The sequence below is a fragment of the Hemiscyllium ocellatum genome, unplaced genomic scaffold (genome assembly GCF_020745735.1).
Source record: "Hemiscyllium ocellatum isolate sHemOce1 unplaced genomic scaffold, sHemOce1.pat.X.cur. scaffold_3538_pat_ctg1, whole genome shotgun sequence".
Classification (NCBI taxonomy): Eukaryota; Metazoa; Chordata; class Chondrichthyes; order Orectolobiformes; family Hemiscylliidae; genus Hemiscyllium; species Hemiscyllium ocellatum.
In genome coordinates, this window is record NW_026868457.1 from 31,768 (window position 1) to 43,575 (window position 11,808).

General features: G+C 47.0%; 1 long non-coding RNA gene across 1 annotated transcript; it reads left to right on the forward strand.

Annotated features, from left to right (window-relative positions):
- Positions 1-444: 444 nt before the first annotated feature.
- Positions 445-10,939, forward strand: LOC132813240 (uncharacterized). Its single transcript, XR_009644027.1, has 3 exons — positions 445-606; positions 6,815-6,866; positions 10,827-10,939. It is a non-coding gene; the product is annotated as an uncharacterized LOC132813240 (long non-coding RNA).
- Positions 10,940-11,808: the final 869 nt, after the last annotated feature.

Here is an 11,808-nt window from a genome sequence, read left to right on the forward strand (position 1 = left end):
AGGGAGAGGCTGAATAGGCTGGGGTTAATTTCCTTGGAGAGTCAAAGACTGAGAGGTGACTTCATGTAGATTTATAACATCTAGAGGGGCGTGGATAAGGATAAGCTTGGTCCAAAACTAGAGCACATGGGTTTAGGTTGAGGGGGCAAAGATTGAAAAGGGATCTAAGGGGCAACGTTTTCAAGCTGAGTGTGGTGTGTGGATGGCATGAGCTGCCAGATGAAGTAGTAGAGGTTGCTGCAATTAAAACTTTTAAAAGGCATCCGATTGGGTACGTGAACAGTGAGGGTTTTGATGGATATAGGCTAATAGCTAGTAAATGGGACTCCAGTAGTTCAGGATTCCTAGTTGGCATGAATGAATTGGAGTGAAGGACTGTTTCTGTGCTGTACATCTGTTTGAAATTAATAAATTAAGATGTGTTCCTTTTTTTGCAGAGAGCTAACTAAAGCACAGATAATTGTCTTTGGAGCTGAGAAAGTGAAGCAGTGATTTCGACCTGGTGCAGATTTGGTTCCAAGATATTGAATTTGCAGAAAGAGAGGAATTGTTAACACTGTCACAATTTTTAGTAACTACTTTCAAGTAATTGGCAAATAATACAAGGTGAAAACGTGAACACTATTTTACTCACTAAGTTCTGAGCATCTGGAACATTCTGAATGGCAGCTGGTTATTCTCAAACAGATTTGGAATTTTACATTTTAAGGAGAGATTTGGGGGTCTGTGGGCAAAGGGGAGGAAAATTGGTACAGATTTGCAGCATCTCCAGAGGGAGAGAGTACAGCCCCAATGGGCTGAATAGCCCCCAGCCCCTGTGCTCTGTGATACTGCCCCCATTCACTGTGAATGATGAAGCTCATCCCAGGGCAGAGAGAGGGAGGATCCCACCACTCACCTCACAATGGGGCCCGGGTGATTGACGGCAGCTCCAGACCAATTGGAGGAGAGTCTGTGTGGTCCTGCAAATAATGGGAGTGAATGAGGGGTGTGGCCAGCAAGACAACATGTGACCATGTGCTGTGCAAAGGCATTGTCACTGTGAGGGTGGGACTTGGTGAGTATGAAGGGTGTGGGAGTGACAGCAGAGACTGGGACAGAGGCTGCTAAACCTGAATTAGAAACCCCCGGTAAATTAAAACCAAAAGAACTGCGGATGCTGTAAATCAGAAACAACAACCAGGAGGCTCAGAAAAATGTCAGCAGGTCTGGCAGCATCTGTGAAGAGAAATCAGAGTTAATGTTTCAGATTCGGTGTCCCTTCCTCAGAACTGATGTTACTGAAAGAAACGATGTTGGATTATATGTAGAAGGTAGGGGTGGGAGAAGGATGTAAGGAGTAAAGGATATGTGGGGATAGTGCGAGAATAACGGTTGGATAAAGGATAACGATCTGGCTGGGGGAGGGTGACTAGCTGTTAATGGAGACTGTTAGTGGCTAACCAGAGGTAGTGTGTAATAACAGGCTGTGAGAACAAGGCCGGGTGTGTGGGGTAGGGGGCTAGGACATGGGGTTGTTAAACTATGGTTAGCCACTAACTGTCTCCGTTGTAAGCTGTTCCCCACACACATCACTCCATGATTGGAGCTGCAGAGGACAGAGCTGCAGATGGGTGGCACAGTGGTTAGCACTGCTGCCTCACAGTGGCAGAGACCCAGGTTCTATTCCTGCCTCAGGCAACTGTCTGTGTGGAGTTTGCGCATTCTCTCCATGGGTGGGTTTCCTTCCACAGTCTAAAAATGTGTGGGTTAGGTAAATTGGCCATGCTAAATTGCCCGTAGTGTTAGATGTAAGGGAATGGGTCTGGGTGGGTTGCACTTTGGACGGTTTGTCTAAGCAATCTAATCTTAAAAAAACCTCTTCAATATCCTTCGTAACCCCCTCTATACTCCTCAAAGATGTATCTTAAAGTTCTTTTTATCAACGTTTCCAGCACTCGTGAAGCACTTTAGGAGATTTCTGTGTGAAAGGCTCCATACAATGCAGGTAGTTGTTGTTATTGTCTGGCATCAGGAGAAACAGGGATGAGCTCTCTCTCTCTCTCATACCTAATGAACAGCAGCAAAAGCAGGAAGTAATGAGCATGCTCCAGCCCACAATGGGCCTCCGATTATTGATGTCAGCGCAGAACCAATAAGACGATGGCGACGGGGCTGGAGGACCAGACAATGCTGGTTGGTCCTCCAACCAATCTGAGTGAATGAGGGGCGTAGCTATACTCAACCACATGATCAGCTTCACTGGCTGCACGATGTTGTTGTGACCAAGGCACTGGAAACGTGTGAAGGTGCAGGGCACGGTTAAGGAAAGGCATATTGATCAGGAAGAGAAAGAAATTTTAATGGAACGGGCTGAGACATTTTACAGAACTTAGTGCACATCGGAAAACACAAATCTGAAAATCCCAGGCCCGTGTTTGTGGCAAACTGGAAAATGCTTCAAATGGTGAATGACATGAGTAGGAGCCGCCATCTTTATTGGGGGCAGTGATCCGCGGGACACGTCTGTGGCAGCCAACTTTGTGAGGGGCAAGCTGCAGGGGGAATGCTTGCGCAGCCTTCCCTGGCAGGGTGTGATAGGGCAGGATTTACAGAGTGTCAGAGTCAGGGTGTTTTCAATGACAGAGTGTGATGCTGGAAAAGCACAGCAGGTCAGGCAGCAACTGATCGGTGAGAAGGAAGATGGACATGTAGGACAGATCAAGAGGGCGGTGCCGAGTTGGAAGGCTGGATCTGGGATAAGGTGGGGGGAGTGGAAATGAGGAAACTGGTGAAATCCACATTGATCGCATGTGGTTGGAGGATCCGAACACACAAGATGAGGCGTTCTTCCTCCAGGCATCAGATGTCTGAGATTTGGCAGTGGAGGTGGCCTAGGACCTGCATGCTTTTGGTGGAGCGGGAGGGGAGTCTTGGGAAACAGGGTGTTTGGGTTGTTCAGTGTTTTACTGTTACTTTCACAGACCTTTTGTAAGTTAATTTTCCTCTGCTGCCCAATCCCTGACAATGTGCTGCTCTCTAAACGGACTAAATTTTCCACAGTATCTTTGCCAGTGAATAATTCTTTTTTCAACAAAAGAATGCATATGGCAGGTGCAGACCTCAGTGGTTGATACAATTGTGAGTTCAGTTTCTCCAGTTTCCTCATTTCCCCTCTCCCCACCTTGTCTCAGTCAAATCCCTCAAACTCAGCACCGCCTTCCTAACCTGCAATCTTCTTCCTGACCTTTCCGGCCCCACCCCACTCCGGCCTATCACCCTCCCCTTGATCTCCTTCCACCGCCCCTCCCCAAGTCCCTCCTCCCTACCTTTTATCTTAGCCTGCTCGACACACTTTCGACATTCCTGAAGAAGGGCTCATGCCCGAGACATCGACTCTCCTGCTCCTTGGATGCTGCCTGACCTGCGCTTTTCCAGCAATACTTTTTCAGTTCTAAGCATCTGGATCAGTTTGAACGACAGCTGGATGCAGATTCAGCAATTATTGTCAAAACAAATTTGCAATTTAGCTTCTTTTAAGGAAGGATTTGGAGGACTACAGGCAAATGGGAGGTGAGTTGGGATAGACTGGCACCATCTCCAGAGGGAGACAGTACAGCCCCAATGGGCTGAATAGCCCCCAGTCCCTCTACTCTGTGATACTGCCCCCTTTCACTGAATGTTGAAGCTCATGCCAGTGCAGAGCCATAGAGATGTACAGCATGAAAACAACCCCTTTGGTCAAACTAGTCCATGCTGACCAGATAATCTAACCTAATCTCGTCCCATTTTCCAACACTTGACACACATCCCTCTACACCCTTCCAATACATACACCCATCCAGATGCCAAATGGTCGAATTATACCAACCTCCACCACTTCCCCTGACAGAAGATTCCATACTGGCACCACCTGCTATGAAAAACGTTGACCCACTGATCCATTTTCAATCTTTCCCCTCTTATATTAAACCTATGCCCTCTAGTTCTGGACGCTCCCACCCCAAGGAAAAGACTTTGTCTATTTATCCTACCCATGCCCCTCATGATTGTATAAACCTCTATAAGGTCACCCTTTAGCCTCCAATAATCCTGGGAGGAGCACACCATCATGTCACAATGGGGTCCGGGTGATTGATGGCAGCTTCAGACCAATAGGAGAGTTGGTGTGATCCTCCAGCCAATGGGAGTGAATGAGGGGTGGGTCCAATGGGCCAACATGTGACCATGAGCTGTGCAGGTGCAGTGTCACTGTGGGTGACTCAGTGAATGTGAAGGGAGTGAGAGAGACAGCAGAGACTGGGAGGGAGATGGAGTTTGTACGGACTGGGAGTATTTATAAACACACGGTTTTAGGCTGCTAGACTTGAATTAGAAATTCCTGGTAAATTAGAACCAAAAGAACTGCGGATACTGTAAATCTCTCACAACAACTAAAAAGTACTGGTAAAGCTCAGCAGGTCTGGCAGCATGTGTGAAGAGAAATCAGAGTTAACATTTTGGATCTGCTGACCCTTCCTCAGAACTGATGTGTCTGAAAAGAAATGTTGGTTTATGTGCAGAAGGAAGGGTTAAGGAGTAAATGATAGGAGGTGATAGATTCCAATGAAAGAGATGGGAGCAGTTGGACAAAGGAGTGGATAACGATCTGGCTGGGGGAGGGTGAATAACTGTTTATGGGGACTGTTAGTGGCTAACTATAGGTAATGTGTAATGGTAGGCTATATGATAACAAGGCCTTGTGTGTGGGTTAAGATGCTGGGGTGCTAGGACATTGGAGAGTTCAGGACCTAAAATTATTGAATTTGATACTGGGGATAGAGGTGTGCAGGGTCCCCAAGTAGAAGATGAGGCGTTGTTCTTCCAGCTTGCGTTAACGTGTGGCGCTGGAAAAGCACAGCAGGTCAGGCAGCATCTCAGGAGCAAGAGAATCGATGTTCTGGGCATAAGCCTTTCATCAGAACTGCCGGGATTGGAGGGGGAAGAGGGTAGTAAGAGGGCTGAGAGATAAATAAGATGGATGTGTGGGGTTGGTGGGAAGGAGCTAGGAAGGCAATAGGTAGATGGAGGTGGAGGGGATAATTGGAAAGGAAGATGAACAGGTGGGACAGTTCAAGAGTGTGGTGTCGAGTTGGAGGGCTGGATCTGGGATAAGGTAGGGGAGGGGAGATGAGGAAACCTTGATTCTGTGGTTGAAGGGTCCCAATGTGGAAGATGAGGTTTTCTTCCTCCAGGCGTCGGGTGGCTGGGATTTGGTGGTGGAGGTGGCCCAGGACTTGCATGTCCTTGCCGGAGTGGGTGGGGAAGTTGAAGTGGTCGGCCACAGGATGGTGGGGTCGGTTGGTGCATGCGTCCCAGAAATGTTCCCTGACACATTCCGCAAGTTGGTGTCCTGACTCCCCAGTGGAGAGGAGACCACATCGAAAGCAAAGGCCATGATAGGTGAGGTGTTTGGATGTGCAGGAAAATCGCTGCTGGATGTGGAAGGGTCCTTTGGAGGTGAGGGGGGAGGTGTGGGCACAGGTTTTACACCTCTTGCATTGGCAAGTGAAGGTGCTGGGAGTGGAGGGTGGGTTAGTGGGGATCATGGATCTGACTAGGAATTCACAGGGAATGGTCTCTGTGGAATGCTGAAAGGAATGGAGAGGGAAATATATCTCCGGTGGGATCTGATTGTAGGTGGTGGAAATGGTGCAGGATGATGCGTTGTATCTGGGTGGAAGGTGAGGTTGGGGCGGGGGGTTCTATCCTTGTTGCAGTTGGAGAGGTGTGGTTCAATGTCAGAGGTGCAGGAAGTGGTGGAGATACACAGGAGGGTATTGTTGACCACGTGAGAGGGGAAATTGCAGTCCTTGAAATATGGGGCATTTTGGTATGTTCTGGAGTGCTCTGCCAGCTTCACTGGAACACTGCAGTAAGCATGAGACAGAGACGTTGGCCAGGCAACAGATTCGTGGGTTAAAGTGACAGGCAACTGGAAGCTCAGGGTCTGTTTTGCAGCAGAACGCAGATCATCAGCTGCCATTTTCAGCACCTCCACTGAGATGCTGCCAGACTCAAGTTCCTGTCCCCTCCATTAACAGTATGCACCCTCCCAGCCAGATTGTTATCCACTCTTTTATCTTTCCAAATGTTACTGTCTCTTTTGGGTTCTGTCCCCACCTATTATTTACTCTTTAACCCCTATCTCCTGCAGTCCAAAGATATGCAGGTTAGGTGAATTGGCCAAGCTAAATTTCCCATAGTGTTCAGGGATGTATAGGTTAGGTACATTAATCTGGAGAAATGTAGAATAATAGGATTGGGGAATGAGTTTGTTTGAGAAACTCTTCAGCGGGTGGGTGTGGACTTGTTGGGCCGAATGGCCTGTTTCCACACTGTAGGAATTCTATTTTTCCCAGCTGCCTTCGTTTCTGAGGAAGGGTCACTGGACCTAGAATGACCCATGGTGTGTGCAGGAAGAGGAAACAGGACAGAGCACTTGGATCCAGTTTAGAGCTGGGAGGGTTTAATTACATTTCGGCCTTAATTAGAAGCTCTTGGTCCCACGTTTACAGCAAATGGGAAAACGGCTGTGGCCCTCAGGCAGTGATAGGTTCTGGGTTATGGCCGCTATCTTTATTTGGGGCCAAGGTACAGTGAGGCACATGGACATGACTTCTTCCTGGGTGGGGTCGGGGTGATTTGAAGAGGAGCATTTACACGTCAAACACATTCCAAGAGAAATATTTGTCTTTACTGTTCAGCCTGCACTGACTGTGAGCTTTGTTTTGTGAGTTCATTTTATAGGATATTAATTGAGAAAGGGATCTCAAAAGCCATTTTCTGTCATCAGCAGGGTCATCAGGATCTGAATACCATTGGCATTTAACTGTGCAAGGAGAAAGGTTTGTCTGTTCTGTCTGTGGGAAAATATCTCCAATATTTTTGTCAAGCAAAATCAGAAAGATGTTCAAATTCATGGTTTGATCACCCTTGGGGTATGTGCTCTGTTCTGGGCCCTGCAGCTGTGGAAGGTGTCATTGGCCTGAGAGGGAGCACAGATTTATTCAAATTACACCTCGTCTCATTATAGGAACTGTCAGAGTTCGACCCAATCAGCCACTTAATGATGTTAACGTGTAAACTCCTCGTTTTCCATCTCCTGCAAATTTCTCATTAAAATTCCTCATGGACTCAAATTCCAGCAGCATTTCGGGTGGAATGTTCCAGATTCTCCCAACTGTCTGTTCATTCAGAAACTGCTGAGGTCCATGTTGTCTCTGGGGTTACAAAGGGCTGAATTGAAAGATGAGATGCTGTCTCTGAGCTCCCATTGAGATGCATTGGAACAGTACAGGAGGCTGAGGGCAGTGTAGGTGTGAGCAGACAATGACAATGACAGGGCTGCACTGTGAGGGCTGCTTGGCTCAATGAGTGTGTTTTGGAGTTGGGTGTAAACAGAGGGAGGTGGGACGGGGAGAAGGTGAAACTCAGCTTCAGTTTTAGTCCAGGCCATTCAGCAACTCACATGGTCCCAATGGGAACAGCCAAGTTGTAAGCGATACCTGCTGAGTTTTTTTTTAACAGTTTTTAAAGTATAAAATGTCAGCATAAGTAAAGATCGGGGCTTTTGATTATAATGGAAATGTTGGAAGAGAAGGAAGATTTCTAGCTCATTTAAATTCTCCTAATGGGAGTAACTAGCTGAAACTAGAGAGACGTTGTGACAGGAGACCTCAGACCCGTGGTATGCTCCTCTTGTACAATGTGGGAAATAAGGGACATTTCCAGTGTCCCTGACGGCTGTGTGTGCAGGAAGGGTGTACATCTGCAGCTACTGGGAAACTGCTTTTCAGACCTGGAGCTGAGAGTGGACTCACTGTGGAGCAATACTGAGAATGTTATGGACAGCACGTTTAGTGAGTTAGTCACACTGCAGGTGAGGGTTACACAGGCAGAAAGGGATTGGGTGACCATCAGATCAAGTAAAAGGCTCAGGAAGGAAGTGCAGGACTCCCCAGTGATCGTTCCGCTTCTCAAACAGATATTGTGCACCGCTTGGGATTCTATAAGGGGGGAACAGGTGGGGTGGCCTCTCAGGGGAAATCAGCAACAACCAGGTCCATGACCCCACAGAGAGCTCCGCTGCACAGAACAGGAGGAAGGAGAATGGCAGAGCTATAGTGACAGGGAATCCAGAAGTCAGGGTAAGAGACAGGTGCGTCTGTGGCCACAGACATGAATCCAGGACAGTGGAATTGAACCCAGGTCCATTTATTGATAAGTGCACAGATCAATAAAAGTCAGCGTCCCAAATGCAACCTTCATCACTTGATCACCCTGAAGCTCTACTTTCCAGGGTCTGTGCACTTGTTCTGAGCCCTTCAGAGGGATTGAAGGGGATGGGGAGAAAACAGGAACAGGGTTGTGTTGTAGATCTACAAAATAACCGTCACCCTCCCCTCTCGGACACCCCCTCTGTCTCCCCCTCCTATCATACCTCCTCCCAACCGCAGGGAAAAGACCTTGTGTATTTACCCTATCCATGCCCCGACTGATTATATAAACCTCTATAAGGTCTGACGCTACAGGGGAAACAATGTTTTCATCCTCTCCCTGTAGCTCAAATCCTCCAACCCTGGCAACATGCTTGTAATACTTTTCTGACCCTTTTCAAGTTTCACAATATTGTTTTGATAGGAAGGAGACCAGAATTGCTCGCAATATTCCAAGCATGACCTAACCAATGTTCTGTACAGCCGCAATTTGACCTCCGAACTCCTATACTCCGTGCTTTGACCAATGAAGGAAAGCATATTAAACACCTGCTTCACTCTCCTATCTACCTGCGATTCTACTTTCAAGGAGCTATGAACCTGCACTCCAAGGTCTCTTTGTTCAGCAGCGCTCCCGAGGACCTTACCATTAAGTGTATACGTCCTGCTAATATTTGCTTTTCTAAAATGCAGCACCTCACATTTATCTAAATTAAAGTCCATCCTCTCAGCACATTCAACCATCTGATCAAGATCCCATTGTAATCTGAGGTAATCCTCTTCACTGTCCACTACACCTCCAATTTTGGTGTCATCTTATTAACAATACTTCCTATAGTCATGTCCAGATCATTTATATAAATGATGAAAATTAGTGGATCCAGCACCGATCCTTTGTGACACCCCACTGGTCTCAGGTCTCCAATCTGAAAAGCAACCTTCCGCCACCACCCTCCGTCTTCTACCTTTGAGCCAGTTTTGTATCCAAATGGCTAGTTCTCTCTGTATTCCGTGAGATCTAACCTTGCCAAGCAGTCTCCCATGGGGAACCTTGTTGAACGCCTTACTGAAGATCATGTAGATCATTTCCACTGCATTGCCCTCATCAATCCTCTTTGTTGTTACTTCAAAAAAAAATTGAGACGTGATTTCTCGTACACACAGCCATTATTAATATCCAGGACTTAACTCTGTACATTGGGGTCTGCGTCATCCAATTATAGATGTTAATATTCTGGGTAATGTTCACGTCCACCAGCTTTGTGTTAGAGACTGTGTATTGAGTCTTGTTAATATCACCAACACAGGTGAGTTCCTTTAGAATGGCAGTCCCTATATCCCGAACCCCGCTTCCATCTGCTCTGTCTCCTCCATCCCCACCGTAGACAGTAAGTGGGAGGAGCTCATGGAGTTTCCATGTGAGTGAGACGGAGAACATCTTCCCTTCTTCCACTAGCCCACCAGAAATGGTGGTAGTGTCCTTACCTCTGAACCAGGAGGATCGGGCTCAGAGTTGTGTAACAGCATCTTGGAAGAGGCTGATTGGAAAACCTGCCCAAGCCACCAGGCCATACGTCTCCCAGCTGTCCCTGCCTGAGCCTCCAAACAGAACCTTCCTGTAGTTTCTCTCCTGTTAGACTCTCCCATTGCTCGGTTTGTCCAGGATCCCTCTGCTGCTGCTGCACTGCTCCTGTCCATCCCCCAGTGTCCTCCAATTCATTCATTGTTTACCATCTCCAGCCACGCCCCCTCCACCCTATTGGGCAGCAGCTGCTGTCAATCACCAGGCTCCTGTGTGATCTGGAGCATGCTCTGTTGGAGGGGAGACCAGTGCACAGGCGCGGTGCTGGGCAATTGTTGGCGTATGTGCAGTATGGGTCAGTGCCAGGAAGGAGGCTGTGGGTGTGTGGGATTAATCTGTCATTGGCAGTTCCTCCCTCTGAAAACAGGACCCAGAGAAATGGCCCCTGCCCTGATATCGAGACAACAGGTTGGCTATCAGTTGGGGAGCATTTTGCAGAAAGTTATCAGAACTCCTGTGAAGATTCAGGAATGTTATGGAAAGGAACAAGGATGGGCCTGCAACTAAAGTAGTAATTTAGTTCATTTTAGTTTAACCAGATATGGTTTGGCCAGTGTGTGCAGGATGGTTCTCATCAGAGGTCAGTGTGGGGTAAATAAATAAGAGGTTCCAGATTGGGGAAAATCAGTTTGGGTCTGACCAGGAAGGAAACCCTGGGAGGTGGGGGGAGGATTCACCAACATCCAGGAGGCTCCAAGTCAGATTCATTGACTTGATTAGATTAGATTTCTACAGTGTGGAAACAGACCCTTCGGCCCAACCAGTATACACTGACCGTCGGAAGAGTAACCCACTCAGCCATTTCCCTCTGACTAATGCACATAACACTATGGGCAATTTAGCCTGGCCGATACACCTGACCTGTGCATATTTGTATTGTGGGAGGAAACAATTATGAGACTGAGATTTAAAGCTTTGGGGGAAGAAAAAACTACAATTTAATACAATAATTGTCTTATGAATTTCCATCCTGTGTTAACGGTGGTGATTTGTTTTCTCTGTTGTAGAGTACTGAAAAGGCGGATTTGTGGATGAGAAATTCAAATTGAACTTCCTGTTCAGTTTTGATAGTTACTTGATCCGTGCCGATCTGAATATCATTGGCCTTTTCATGTGGAAGGGAAGGTGTGTTTCTGTCCGTGGGCGAGAATTTCAAATATCAGTGTGACTGGGAAAAAAATTACTGAGACACAGCCAAGTCCATGTTAGTGTGGTGACTGTGGAGAGAGATTTATTTTGTTTTTAAAAGTCTGAAACAACATGGCACATTTCCCAGAGACAATTAAGCTACAGATTTGTTTTGTATGAGGACAAGTTTTTAATTGACCATACAACCTGAAACAACACAAGGATACCTGCACCATGGAAAATGCTATGAAAACGGGATTGTTATTAAGGAGTTAATTATCGATCATGGCTTGTAATCCATTGGCGTTGTCACGTCGGTTCCAGTGCTGTGGGGAAACACTGGAAATGTGATGAATGTAATGTAGGTTTCAGTTATTAAACTGTAAAAATTGCAGAAGAAATTTACAAGAATTTTTGCCAGGGCTCAGGGTCTGAGTTATAGGGAGAGGTTGGAAAGCGGGATTTTCTTTTTTGTTTAGAGCAGAGGGAACAGAGGGGGGATCTTTTCTGGAAGTATATAAGACCATGAGAGGCTTTGGCTAAGGTGAATGCATCAGTCTCTTTCGCAGGGAATCAAGGAGTGGAGGGCATCAGTTTAAGGTTAGAGGAGAAAGAATGAAAGGGAACATGAGGGGGACCTGGTTTACACAGAGGGTGGTATGTATATGGATGAGCTGCCAGTGGAAGTGGTTGAGGTGGGTACATTAAACAACAGGTAAAAGACATTTGGACAAATACATGGATAGCAAAGGGTCAGAAGCAGATGGGCCAAGTGCAGGGAATGGGGTTAGTGTGGATGGACATTCTGGTCGGCATGGCCCAGTTTGGGCCAAGGGCCTGTCTCTGCTGCAGGACTCTGAC